We start from the raw sequence: 14,652 nt of genomic DNA, 5'->3' as shown, positions 1-14,652 counted from the left end.
GAATTGTGGCATAGAGCGTCACACATGCTTTCTGTGGCAGAAACAGAATCCGCATCTCCTGCGTCCCATCCCAGTGCCTTTAAGGGGGAAAAAACCCTTTCCTCTCATAACAGAACATCCAGCACAAACCTTACCTTTCACTCAGGAATAAAACATTTTGTATGAGGGACAGCTGAATGGTTTAGAGAGATAACACTTTGGTAGTGGTTGGAAGTTGATTTAATCATTCAAACCTTTTGAGGTTCATCTTGGCCACTAGACTACCCCTAATGGTGTCCACATCTTCATAATCACAACACAATTAGTGCTTCTGCTTAGGGGAGAGAGGAGAGAAAGGGCCGTGTGTGTGAGGACAGGACTGTTGGCAGATCTAAGGTGAAATTTGCCCTGGATTTGCCTCCTGCTAGTCCTTATGAACATTGGGGCTAAAAATTCACCCAGAAATAAAAGAGCTAACCTCTGAAATATGCATTAGCAGAGTCATCTAGGTAGATACCCATGGTGGATGCCAACAAAATTAAGGGTCTGAAATGTAGATCATAGATTCTAAAGCTAAAGAAGACCACTATGATCATCTAGTCTGACCTCCTGCATAACACAGGACAGAGACTTCCACCCTGTGATTTCTGCATAGAGCCCATAACTTCTGGTTGAAATAGAGCATGTCTTTTAGAAAGACATCCAGTCTTGATTTAAGGCCTTAAAGTGATGGAGAATGCACCACATTCCAAGGTAAGTTGCTCTAATGGTTAATTGCCTTCACTTTTAAAAATATGCACCTTATTTCCAGTTTGAATTTATCTAGCCTCCGCTTCCAGTGATGGATCATGTTATGCCTTTTTGGCTAGATTAGAACCCTATACTATCGGATTTTGTCTCTCCCTGTAGGTACTCACAGCCTGTCATCAAGTCACCTCTTTCCTTTCTCTTTGATAAGCGAAATAAATGGAGCATCTTGGGTCTGTCACTGGAAGGCAGGTTTTCCAGGCGTCAAATCACTTGTAGCTCTTTTCTGAACCCTTTCCAGTTTTCAATATCCTTTTTAAAGTGTGGGCACTAGAAATGGACACACTATTCCAGAAATGCTCTCACTAATGCCATAGACTGAGGCAATCCCACTCCTTCTTGATATTCCCTTGTTTATACATCCAAGAATTACTTTATTCCTCTTAGCTATGGTATTGCACTGGAAACTCACGATCAGCTGGTTATTCCCCAGGACCACTACATCCTTTTCAGTATCACGGCTTTCCAGGATAGAGGACTGTATCCTATTGGGGTAGTGTGAGCTAAGATGTGATACCCACAGTATCTTTATAACACAGATCCCCAGTTGTCTTAATGATGAGCATGCACTGTAGAGTTTGGATGCCAAGAATGCCAAGGATGCCAAGAAATTTGGAGCTATAAACCATTTCCCGTGCATTACTTCTATGGCCAGGGTTGTCACAGTTAGTATACATTAAATCTGGCTCTGTCCCAGTGTTTTATTTAGTATTACCACAAGATGGCAGCATTGTACAGCTTAAAAATTCAACAGTGCCTATCATGACCTATACATGACAGTGCCAAGAATGCAAACATGACTGTTTTTCCTAACTTTTTAGCAGCATTACTGGAACAGGGAAGGAATGAATAGGGTACAAAAGAGGCTGTCTCCATATTTACTAATTTGATTGTTATAGCTATTGAGTTTGTCTTTTGACCATGAACAGACTTATCCTTTCAATGTCTATGAACCTAAGGTAAAGTCACGGAGGCAGATTGAATACAAAATTTAATTGGACTATGCCCTACAGAAGGAAGCCTGGTTTGAAGTTTTTCATAACCGTTCCCTTCACAATTTTTTCAGGCCTACCAGGGGATGATATTGAGAGATACAAAATATATTTTGGAGCCTCATGTCTACTCTCTCTAAAATTCTCACCTGTTTGGTAGTCTAATATGGTTGACAAGTGACCTTAGTATTATATCTGTTTCTGATCCTTCTCTGCTCACCTCAACCTTCGCTTCAGAAGTCATAAAAATAATGTTGTTTGATTTACTTTAATATAGTTACTACCCTCATATGCTATGAATCTGAATTCTGTTTGAGAAAGCATCTTTGAACACATGGGTCTTTAGATGACATTTTTTCCTTTGCAACTAAACCTCTTTTGTGTCCATCCCATCAGGAAGAAAAAACATATTATGTAACCAGAATGATATAATTAAATGGATGAATAGTGAAACTTCAGTGTTCTGGTGGATGTATTGACTGTTGATTATTACATCCTCCTCCCCAACTTCTTCAAATATTTAAGGCGGACATTCCAAAATGAATAATTCTTTGTGCTCTTGTTGCCCTTGTTATAGAAGGATCTTAGAGATTTAGAAGCATGAACTCAGCTCCTGTGAGTTCAGCAAATACTTTACCCATTTTTCATATGGGTCAGTTGACTCAGAGAGTTGACCCCCAAGGTGTCCCATGTCGAGTCAGTGGTGAACCTGGACCAGAGACTAACATTGCACCTTCAACTTGTGCTACTTCCCAAATAAAAGGTACAATATTGTACTTAGAATGGAGTGTCTTCTTTAATTGTGATTGATTTGTGCTGACCCATTTTCCTAGGTAAGGTGTGTTCCAAAAGAAAACCAGATCAGTTAGCTCAATAACCAAATTGGTATGGTTTAAATATAAAGCCATGAAATCACATCTTTTGGTGTCCTTTGCTATGGATGAAGAAGGAAAAGAGAGTTTCAAGCTTTGTCTGCCTAACAGGATTGCTGCCAAGATTTACATATTGACGATGCTGCGGATAGAGAAGGAATGAATATTTCCAAGTAGAAAATCCTTTTCAGCAAACGCAACACTGAGCTGTGTAAATAAGAATGCTGCCGGCTAAAATTAATTGTTTGCTATTGATTTATTTTGTCCCTTATACTTTTGCTGTTACAGACTATGCAACATAATTTAGTGCACTAAAGACAAAACTACAATTCCATTCCAAGTCTCTCTGTTAGTTTTCACTTGTTTTGCAATTTAATGCTAAAGTCCCAGTTTAATTACTTGTTTGCCTTAGCCTTTGTCATTGCTCTATTGAGTTTTTCTGTTGTGAGCTTATTTCAAACCATCTCTTTTGGTTTTAATTTAATGTGAAGGTATCATTTTTAGAAGATCAATCATCTTCATTGAGAAAGATCCTTTTGGTGCATAGACAAAGTTGAACTTTTTTTTCTGCCTGAGTGGATCACCCTGGCTGAGAAATGTTGCATTTGACGGAATCATAACATCTGATGCTGTAAATATATTTTAAGGTAAATAAATATACTGCCAGTGTGATTTGATTTGAAAATTAATAGCTCAATCCCTTTGTATCACGCTATGTTCAAGTTTGGTGACCTGGAGGGAACGAGCATGCCTCTGGTCAGCTGGACTGACCTCCACTTAACGGAATTTGTTGCCTTTGGAGAATACGGATGCCCGGCAAGTCCATAAAGCTCACTGCAGGGAACATTGGGGGAATGAGGGGAGAAATACATCTTCCTAACAATGATCTAGACTGGCTAATTTTCCAAGTTATTTCATTTAATTTTTTGTCTTGGTCACCAAAAGAGCCGAGCATCTTAACCCAGAAGCGTCTAAAGCAAATTCAGTCTCCAAACTGCACAATATGAAATAACCTCCCAATTCCACCCCACCCCACAAGATTCTGGGGCTGGTTCAATTGCTTTTAAAGCTCTTTCTCTTGTGCTGCCTGCAGAGCCCAGCTGCTGTAATATAGGCTGAAATGCTGCTTTTATCCTAGTTTGTGTAGATGGCTGGTGGGTAAATCAATTGGAGTGAAAGGCTTGTATTGTCTTTCTTTGCTGCATGTCACAAGCACAAATATTTTCATTTTCATGCTTTGCTTGGAGGAGGCTGAAGCCTTTGGCACAAGCCACTTCTGCTTGTTTGACCTCCTTTGTGTGTATGGAATGGTGAGGAGTAGCTCTGAGAAATACCGAACAAAACTATCAAAATAGCAAGAGAAAAGGTCAGGAAGGGATCCTGCTCCCCGTAGACATCAGAAGCATCTGTAAGCGATGATATTTAGCATGTCCTGCCTGAGCAGTTAAGTCATCAAAGACACTAGTACCTACAGGTAGGAAATATTCTTGGAGGAAGTCGAATGGATTGCATTGTACACTGCTGCCATGCTGGAGACAGAAGGGAGGCCAAGAACTTTTGGCCTCCAGTAGACGAATGCCGCTGCCCTTTCCAAGTGAGGCTCTCTATTTACAAGCTGGGGCCCATGGGGTAATATTGCCGCCTTGGAAGAGAATGTTGATGTATGGGAAAATGGAGTTGTACCAAAGACAGAGCTAGAATTAGGCACAAGCAATGCAATGGTCTCTTGGGCCTCCATGATTTTGCCTCTCCACAGGCTTGTGCTGACTTAGTCACTCAGAAGCTGGGCCAATATCTCTCTCACTCTGGGATGAGAGTGAGGGAGGTAATTTTTCCTCTTCTCTCTCAGCAGTCGGGTCTGAAGGGGACATAATTGTTGTTTGTTTTGTGTTTTATTAAAGCACCTAGTAGCCCTAGTTATATTCTGGGATCCCATTGTGCTAGGCACTGTACAAATACAGAATAAAAAAAAGTCAGTACTGCCCCATTGGACAACTGAGGGAACCTGTAAGTCCAACACTGGTCAAAGGAAAAAGGCATCGTTCCTGGGAATGCATGGAGGAAGCCAGTGCTCAGTCGCTCAAGGCCTCCAGTGTAATACCACCCCTTGTTCTGTAGGTTTGATACTAGAGGATGTACACAGAACAGTGGATCTGTGTGACTCAGATCAGAAACAAGTGACTTTGCCAAATCCCAAAGATGAATCCAAACCCTGGACAATAAGGTGATTTAGTGAGGACATGAGCTGAGACTTGTTTTATTGTTATAGATTTTTCATGGTCCCTTGCTTTCATCTGCCTTTCTCAAACCTGCTTCTGCTTCCATCACCTTGTGCTGCGTTCAGAGTCTACTCCTGGGGGAATTCTGCATCACTGTGCATGCGCAGAATTCATGTCCCCTTCAGATTTCTTTGCTTTCCTGCAGAAAAATGACTTCTGATGGGGGAGCAAAGGGAAGCTGCAAGAGCAGTCATGTGCCCCTCCCTAGCAGCCAAAAACCAGGCAGGTTGGTTTGGGTGCCTGGAGCAGCCAACAGAGACGTAAATCACCACTGGGGGCATGTGAAGTAGTGGGCAATTGTGCTTGAGAGAGAGAGACACACACATACTCTGTTCCTCTCGCTCACTATTGGGTCATGCTCAGCATTGAAGGACAGGGCTTCAGGGTGTGCCTAAGGAGATAGGTGTGGCGCAGGTTGTCCCCTCAGGCAGAGCAGAATGTAGCAGCCTGCCTGCTTAATGAATTCTTCCAATTGTCTTGTGAATTCACCCAGGAGCATAAAACAGGTGTAAAAGTTTTAAGGCTCCTTTACATGGCCAGAGTTGACAGTATGGCCTTATAAATACTTAGGGTGCTTTAGTGGTTAGAACTGGTCTAAACTTTTGGACTGAAAAAATTTCTTATCAAAATGTACTCCATGAACTGTTTGCTACTGACCTCTCTGGAGATGGTCAGTAGCCACTATAAGTTGTGAGTTTGATTCTCCAGCCCTCACTTGCTCTTCAGTTGGCTGTGATGTAAAACTGAGCATATGGATGCATATATTTGTTGACTAATAACTAGAAATAAAGGGTCAAACCTAGCTACATTACGGTTAGGCAAGGAGGGTAGGGGATTTCCTCCAATGCTCCCCACTCCCATTATCCATCCATTGTATTGTAGTTAAGTAAATGACCTAAATAACTGAAACCACGGTGATTATATTGTGTTATTTTGACAAATAAAAGATGCAGAATTTTGCGGAATTTTTAAGTTTTTGGCGCAGAACTCCCCCAGGAGTAAGAGTCGCATCCAGGAGCAGCTGTGAGCCTGAACTATCTCTACTTTCCCATATGAAGCCCTGCCAATATCTGCCATCGATTCAAAATTCCTTACCGTGTATTCACTTATCCTTATTTACAGGGCTGCCAGTCTGTACACGTAATGCATCAAAAGTCTCAGTGCAGCTCTGTTGATATAAAGCTTCATGGAAAAATGCCAGTCCTTCTAAACATAAAAGATTTTAATGAACGTTGGAGCTTACACTGGCTAAAACTGGCTACACTGCAGGCAGATGCCATGCCATGCTACGCCCCCCAGCCTTGCCAATGCACATCAGGCCTGAAATTCCACCTTTTGACCTCAAACTATTGATGGTTGTGAACTGTGCCACATTATATGGAGATGGTTGGGGGGATGTCAAGGGAGCAACCACCACACTCCTCACACTTGGGATGAAGAACTGGCTTGAACCCAGGTTTGCAGGGTTGAAAGGCTAGTGCAGTAACACTTAGGACCACTTTGCACCGCCTCCCCCCCCAGTTAAGGAATGCCATTTAGGATCAATGGCTGGGTCACTTGTGCAGAAAGAACAAGATCTCTGAAGACAAGAGTAAGTCTGGAAATATCCCAGACTTTATTAAAGTCCTTTAAGATTTCCAGTTGTTTGCAAAGAGGCTGCAAAGCTTTAAATAGCTAGTAGGTTAAGGAAAAGAATGAGACCCTGGGATTTGGGGAATCCAGGGCGGTGGATTAGTAGGCCACTGTGCTTCTGTGAAGCACAAGAATGAAAGTAAGTGTCTCTGCAACAAACTGTGATTGGACCTTCCTAATTAATGTTGTGTTCTCCTCATTGAAGTAGAAGCTGTAGAAGCTGTCCTAGCCTAACCTCCCAGTTCACAAGAGAAAAAGGGGAAGCTAATCAGAAAGGAGATCCCCTCAGCTGGCTTATCCCAAATCTTTACTAAAACTGTAATATCCATGCACACAGGCAGAACAACACATCTAAGAATTATGTATCTGGGAGTTTAAGAACTGGGGGGAAAAAGTCAATGTTGCTTTGAGGTTATTTTTAAAACTGAAACTGAATAGGTCAATACCCCTTAAGCTTTTCGGTCTTTAATTCTCTTAATGGTATGGCAACAATAATTAATTGTATTATTAAAAAAGCTTTGAAGACTGTATTAATGTAATGTGACCTCAGATCAGTCAAGATCACATTTTCATTATGATTAAAAGATTCCTTGTCCTGAAACATTGATCTCATCTGCAGTTAAATGTGAAGAGCCAGCGTTTTCCTGGATGAGCAATAGATGGCAATATTGCACTTTGCTCTAGCGTTCCCCCTGCTAATGAATCTTCACCTTAGAAAAAGGGGCCATGAACTTTTCCCCTCAGCTTCCAGGAGTATTTTTCACTTTACACGGTGTATTAAAAATTCCAGAAGTGAAATAATTTGAAATTACATTTTGAATCCAAAGCTGCTTTGATGATTGTATGAGGAGCTAAATTTGAAAACCTGGGCACCCAAACTGCATGGCCTAATCCTGCACCCCGGCCTATAAAATGAGCATTTGACTGTTTGGTAATATTGTAGCATCTGGAGTTATAGACTGGATCCAGTGTAACTTCTGTAGCATCGAGTAAGGTACCACATGAGTCCTGGAAGCAAGATTACCAGTTTGGATTCAATTATGATCTCTCTTAGTGTTTTTTCCCTTTGATTGTGTCAGTAATGGGTGAAAACATATGTATTCAGAAGAAAAAAAAATGTCCAAACATCCCATTTTAATATTTTATGAATGAAAAATTTTGATTTTTTGTTTTTAAATTTTACTTTAGTTTATAGTTTAAAAACAAAAAAAAAAGATTGAAATCAAAATGAAATGTTTTGGCTGACCTGCAATTTCATTTTTGAAATTTTTTTTTGTCCTAATTTGGGATGCTTTTTTTCCCCTTTGAAGTCTTGAAAATTTTTCACAGGATGGAAAATCTCTTTTCTGACCAGCTCTGTCCATCAGTTTGGTTCCTAACATGATGGAAAAAGTTCTGACCGTTGCTTTCCATAGAGTTCACAGTTAGCATGTCCTCTTCTTTCACACTTCTGCATTCAGACAGATCCCGGTCGCTGTGCTTAGACAGCATGGCAAGGAGTGCTTTACAAATAGCTAAGATTAATTATGTGGTTACCAGGTCTTAGCGGGCTAAGTATGCTGTGGTGTGATGCGCTATAAAGCTGAGCAGGTGGACAAGAATTTCAGAATGAAAATGACATCTAGGGTCAGCAATGTATGAAAATTCAATATGCTGTGGCAGCTGACTGTGTCATCCAAACAAAATGGATGGCACATAGCTGCTTTTGTGGGTATATGCTATATATCTCCAAATTTTTCTCTGGCACTAAGGGTAGTGTCCCAGAATTCCACCCTATACAGTGAAATAGTTTATACAGTGAGTTCTGGAAAGCAGCATAGAGTGGTGTTAGACCACAAACGCCGGATGACTTATCTATAAATAGCTACTCTCTATTCAGACCCTATGATTGTTCATAGAAGGGGCCATGGTGATTTTTAATAGCTTCAGTGGCTGAAGGAAAATTCCTGGGGGCATTAAATAGATAGCAGGAAGATTATTCCATCCCCCATCACTTCATCCAGCCTGTGCTGCCCCAAGTGGCATAACTTGGTGAAGCAGAAAACTAAAATAATGCAGAATTTTCTCCAGCTGGAGTGGAGAACAGATGTTCCACCACTGAAATGACAGCAGCAGGCCAGATCTGGTGCAGAAGGCTTGCAATGCTGGATACCTCTGAAAGAAGAAATCTTCGTAAGATGTATAGCAATGTCCTAAAGCATTATTTTTTAAAATTTGTTTACAGTAGTACCCACAACGTGCTACGTATTTTCTAGCCATTTAGGAATGGATGGTCTTTCCCAAGGAACTTTCAGTCTAAGGGCAGACAGAAAAGGCAGCAGATGTTGGGGGGAGGGGAGGGAAGGGGAGGAGAGGGACGTATGCATGAGTGAAGGCATGTGTGTATAATAAATATACCTATATATAATACTGTCAGAGGCCGGCTGGCCCCAGTAAATGGAGTAGGTCCATCCAGCTCCCATGTGCCAGAGCAGATGCTTCAATTTGGCCAATTAAGAGGGCAGGGCAGCACCTGGGGGCTAGGAAGGCTCAGGGAATGACCCGGTAAGAGGGAGCCCCAGTGAGTCAGAGCAGACCGGTTCAGTCAGGAAGAGCAGTTCAGAGCTGCCCAGGGACGCAACCAGAATTTTGCTAAGGAGCGTACCCAGGTTCCCTGCCTGGCCACCCCAATTTGAGGGGCATTGCGACCGTGTGTGCCAGGTCACAATGCCACTCAAATTGGGCATTGGTGGGCGTCTGTCATGACAGGGGGCCATCCAGGCGAACTCTGGGCAATTGGTGTTGTGTTCTGGCACATGGAGTCACAACGCCACTCACTTAAATTTGGCCTGGGCGGCCTTCTGACATGTTGTCAGGAGCTAATGGGAAGCCTACTTCTCCTCCTGCCGTTGGGTCCGTGGAGCTACCAGGGAAGAAAGGAAGCAGAAGGGGATTCGTGTGAGAGGGCTGAAGGCCGGGGAGCAGCAAGAACGGTTTGCTGGCTGGTGTTCCTAAGCCAGTGACCCAGAGCTGGAGAGTGCTGAAGGCAGAAGGAGCAGCAGAGGGAGGTGCCTGTTGGCTCTATGCTGGAGAGCCAGAGCCAAAGGTTGGAGGGAGCTGAAGGCAGCGGAGCTCTAAAGGAGCTTATCTGCTGACTGCTCCAGAGCTGGAGCAGCTGGACTGAGGGGAGGGCTGACAGAGTGTCCCAGCATGGTCAAAGCTCCCAGTGTGTGGTATGTGGGGCACCAAGGGGTGAGTTGTCTTTAATTTTAATGTCTGCTTGCTTGGGGTGAGAAATGGACTAATGTTTGGGACTTTTGTTATGGACTGTTTGGACTGTGTTGTTCTAATTAACCAGCCCCCAGGAGGACTGGTATTGAGACAAGAAAGTCTGAAGTGAAATTATTGGGTGACCTGAGCGGGCATGTCATGCCATGGTCTGCCACAGGAGGGCACTCCAAGCGAGGTTGCCCTTTGACCGATATATACATGGGTGTGGTATATTGCATCCTGACGGATTCCAAGGGCTTTACAGACCAAAAATAATGGACTTGTCTCAGTCATTCAAATGTAGCCCCCTTTGGGGTGAAACAGAGCAGCTGTGGAACAGCTCATAACAGTAGCATACAATAATTTTAGACAGTGCAGTAAAATACTGTATCCAGTTAAAAGTTCAGAGAAAATTGTAGATGGACAGAGTGAAATTACCCATCTTTGGCCAGCACACAGGAGTTTAGCATCCCTCCTCTTCTGAAAAGTGCCACAAGTGCTCCAACCACCAATGCAGAAGTTATGGTGGGCACATACGGTACAGCTCCAGGGTCACCAGGTCAGGTTTTTCAGAGTCAAGACATAATTTCCAGCTCCATCGTCAACTGCATTCACCCATTACAATACACACTGCAGTGCTTTACATGTACTAGAGAACACATGCTTGACTGACCTAATAACAACTTCCCTCATGTTTGGTAAAGATTTTATTAGAACTGAAATATTTTCAGCATTACACAAAAGCTGGCATTGAGACCTGGGCTATGGAGGGACTTGTCAACAGCCTTTCAATTGTCTTGCACTGGCTGCTATCTCAAGATTAGGTGCTATCATAGGGCATTTAGTTTAACAATTAATTTCTGCGAAGTTGTGGTGTCTGTAGATAGTTTATACATTGGGTATCTGCTATCTCTGGCAGTTCTTTGGTTCCGCATTAAATGCATGGTTTGCTCTTTGTGATTTGGAATGAGCAACAAAAGCCTGTACGGTTTGGGGCCAGAACCTCTCCTGCCCAGCATGGTGGGGGAAGCTCACGTATGGAAAAGGGCTAAAAAAGTGCAAATGGAGAGGAAAGGCAGCTGGGAAGCATGTTCCCCCAGAGCCTCAGAAAGCCCCACCATATGAACAGTGTAGTCTTGGAGCTTTGAAGTCAGGGCGTGTGGCTAGCAGGAAGGCGGCAACAACAGCTGCTGCTGTACGAAGTGTGTTCTTGACACCCACAGAGGTCAGTGCTGCTCTGGCCAGCATTTGCTACCCGGCTAGAACATTAACTCACTACCGTTGGGCACGGTGTTTGCTTTTGCCTGCCTGAGGGGGTCTGTCCCCCAAGGTACTGAAGACTCTGGCCCTGTTCCAGCAAAGCAAATCTAGCAATGCAAGGCTAGCCCAAGGCCTGTGCTCATTTGACCTTTGTGCTGAGACTATCACATGACGTGTACATACCAGACTCTGTCTGTTAGCGAGAGAGCTGAAGACACTTCCTGTAATGGCCTGCCTTAAAATTGAGAAACTCCATTACGGAAAAATGCAGTGTCTAGGGTTCACAGAAAGTGACTGTATCCCAGTAAGTACCCTGTTAGCGCACTGAAGAGGTAATTGGCAATTGGCTACATCCTTCAGGGTAAACTGGAAAAAACGGGAGTGGAAATGAAGCAGCATGTGAAAATCGAGAGAGAACCTTGGAGTTTGATCTTGAACTGAAGTCCAAAAGGTCGAAGTCCTAACCATGAAAGGCTGAGATTCCACAAATCTAGAAGCTAACAGAGCTGAGGAAAAAAATATACCTGAGGAGAAGACAAGATGGTGAACTGCAAGGAGGAGGAAAGATTCCAGGCGGTAAGGTGGCAGTGAGAAAGGATGCTGATGTCCAGGAACTCAACACACTTGAAAATTGCTCTTGAGACCTATTAATCTTACCCAGTAATCAACACATATAGGAGCTAGACAATGCTGAAGGAATGAGTTCTGAAGGCTTTTTCTATGGAGAAGCCTGAGACCTTGGTAACCCCCACACTGTGGAGTGGAAGGAATTCCGTGTCCAAGAAGTTAACTGTGAGGCCTTTCTCAGCAAATAAAGTGATGTTGTAGCATGCACTGATACCAATGAGAGACCTCCTCAGACACATGAGAAAGTGCAGTACAGTAGATAACCAGATAGCAGGGCAGAGGCTACTGCACCTTGCTGAGACCAAACTTCTGCTTTCAGGGAGTGATACCTTCTGTGGTGTCATACCACAGAAAGATGAGTTGCTACAAGCTGCCTGGCCTTTTAAGGAGAGCTGGGCCCAGCCTCACCTGTGATGGATCAGCTGCCTCCCAGCTGAGGCTGATCAGGTGATAATAAAAGCCAGTAAGTGGCTCACTTGGGGTAGAGAGCTGCCAGGAGCAGGAAGTTGCTGGGCCAAAGTGGGAGAGGAAGAGGAAGCAGTCTGACTCCTGTGGCAGGCCCTGGAACAGGGTGACTCTCAGGCAAATGTCCTGTAGAATAGACAGCCCCTGCAGAAGACCCCAAGTTTGAGAGAAAAGATGATGGATGTGTTGTCCTAATTTTATGTGAAAGAAATAAAGTTGAAGCCCTGAGTAAAGAGCATGAATCAGTTTCCCACCTTCCTGGGCTAAGGGGACAGGCCAGTAACATACAGATGGCCTCAGACAATTAATTGTATGTAAGTGAGATACCTCTCGGCCTTCTCTAATTAGAATCATATGCCAAAATTCTTTTTCTTTTGGCTGGCTAAAGTCTCCTTTTGAGTAGCTGGCCCCTGGGTTTCACGGTTCCTTGAACAGTAGTGCATAGCTAGATTTTTTTCCCCCAAAGCTTTTCACTGACAATTATTGATGCTCCGGTCTTCCAGTTGGGGGTGGGGGGGAAATGAACAAACCCCTCTGATACCAGTTTGTGCCCTGACAGTAATTTGAGTAGAAATGGCTTTGCTTACAAAAAAAAAAAAAGTTGTACGAAAAGCTTCTGTTGGAGCTGCCATGTTTCGTTCTTGTTTCTGAAGCCCCTACAGGCCATGTCACATATGTGGGTCATCAGGTCTATTGATTATGTGTCAGGCCCTTAGGTGTCAGTAATCAATAATACTAACCTACAGAAAACATGGCTGAGATTTGCTAACCCACCACACTTTCCCAGTCTTTCTTTTTCTTCCATGCAAGTCATGTTGATCACTAAAAATAGCAATATGTATACAAGTTACCCAGGAGGAGAGAAAAATATCATTTGGCTACCCATCACTGGGGGGAGGGTGCCATTTACAATACTTAATCATTTGATCTACCCTTCACAAGATGTGTGGGGGGGGGGGGGGGGAGAGGAAAGAGACAGGCAAGAGTAGTTCCAGTTGAATAGCTCTTAAAAAGTGGAGCTGAATAGTGATTGAGTCTGGAGGAGGCAAAGATTTTTGACCCTGACAGCTTATTCATATTTAATCAGATGCCAGATTTTGGTTTACCACTGGAAGTCATTGCAACTGACCCTCTTCAGCCAGGGAGGCTGCACTTCTTTCTCCGTATCTAGCGCTCCAACCCCTACCCCCCACCCACACCTGCTCATATGTGGAGTAATTCTCAGCCACAAGGCATGCCATTTATTCCGTATTTGTGTGAGTAAAGAGGAGGGCTTGTCAGTTTGTCAGGAATTATTTCAGGCAAATGTCATATCTTTTTGCATTCTCAGTATGTCTTCAAAAAGGCTTTCTCACTTGGATCACCTTTTTGGAATCATTCCCCAAATAATTTCTGCCAATAATTCTTGGTTTGCAGATTTTGTTGTGAGCAGTTCTTTGAGAATTTGATATTTTAAATTCAAGCTGTTTTGATTGGATGCATAGACCACATGGTATGTTTAGCCTTCCTGATCGGTTGAACTTAGCAATTTGGAATCCGGCTGTTTCTTCTTTGTCTTTGTTGTCTTCATCTTCTTTAGGGGTCCATTGTGCTAGCCACCGTACAAACCCATATTGAGCGGCAGTCCCTGCCCTGAAGATCTTACAACCTAAAAAGAGAAAATAGACAAAGGGTGGGAGCAGGGGGACACTATTATATCCCCATTTCTGCAGATGGGAAACTGAGCTCATAGAGGCTAAATGACTTGCCCAAGTCCACAGGGAGTCTGTGGTAGAGTTGTAAATTGAACCTAGATCTCCTGAATCTGTCCTGTGCCTTGAATACATAGGGTGGGGTTTTCAAATGTGCTAACACTGGCCTATCTTTGCTTCCATTGAAGTCAGAGGAAAAATTCTCAGTGGGAGAAGAGTTAGAACAACACTGAGTGCTGCCAGTGATAGGATACTTGACTAGATGGGTGTTACCAGTATGGCAATTCCTATGAATACTTTAGATATTCCCACCCAAGATCATGCATTCTGTATTGCCTTTCTGTGAAAGCTCTGCAGTATGTGTTCATAAGTGGAGCATTCAGAAATGCGGCTGTCGTGCTCACTGGCTGTAGTTGTCTCTATCATGTCAGTCCAGTTTGGTATTTCCTTCGTTGCTTACCAGTTTTGATTCTGAAGCACTTCTGTTTGCTTTTATGGTTCTTAGTAACGGTCCAGATCATCTTTAGGGTTTTGTTTTATTTTTTGCTGCCCCAACTATTCTATTTAGACTAATCTAGGGCTGTTGATGTATTTGTTTTCCCCTTAATATGCCTCTGGAAACATTTGGAGACTGAGATTTTAGTATGTGTTTATGTGCTGTCACTGGGGAATCTGCTTCTGCTTTACATTTAGAAAGTTTGTATCTGTTTCAATTTTTAAAATCAAAATCTGAAAATGTTTCCCACTGTCTTTATTGTGTTTGAATCGTAAGGCACCCTGGGACACACTGTTCTTCTTG

This window comes from Caretta caretta, chromosome 10 (genome assembly GCF_965140235.1).
Source record: "Caretta caretta isolate rCarCar2 chromosome 10, rCarCar1.hap1, whole genome shotgun sequence".
Lineage (NCBI taxonomy): Eukaryota > Metazoa > Chordata > Testudines > Cheloniidae > Caretta > Caretta caretta.
The sequence above is the reverse complement of the archived record's forward strand: the minus strand, read 5'-3'. Positions refer to the sequence as shown.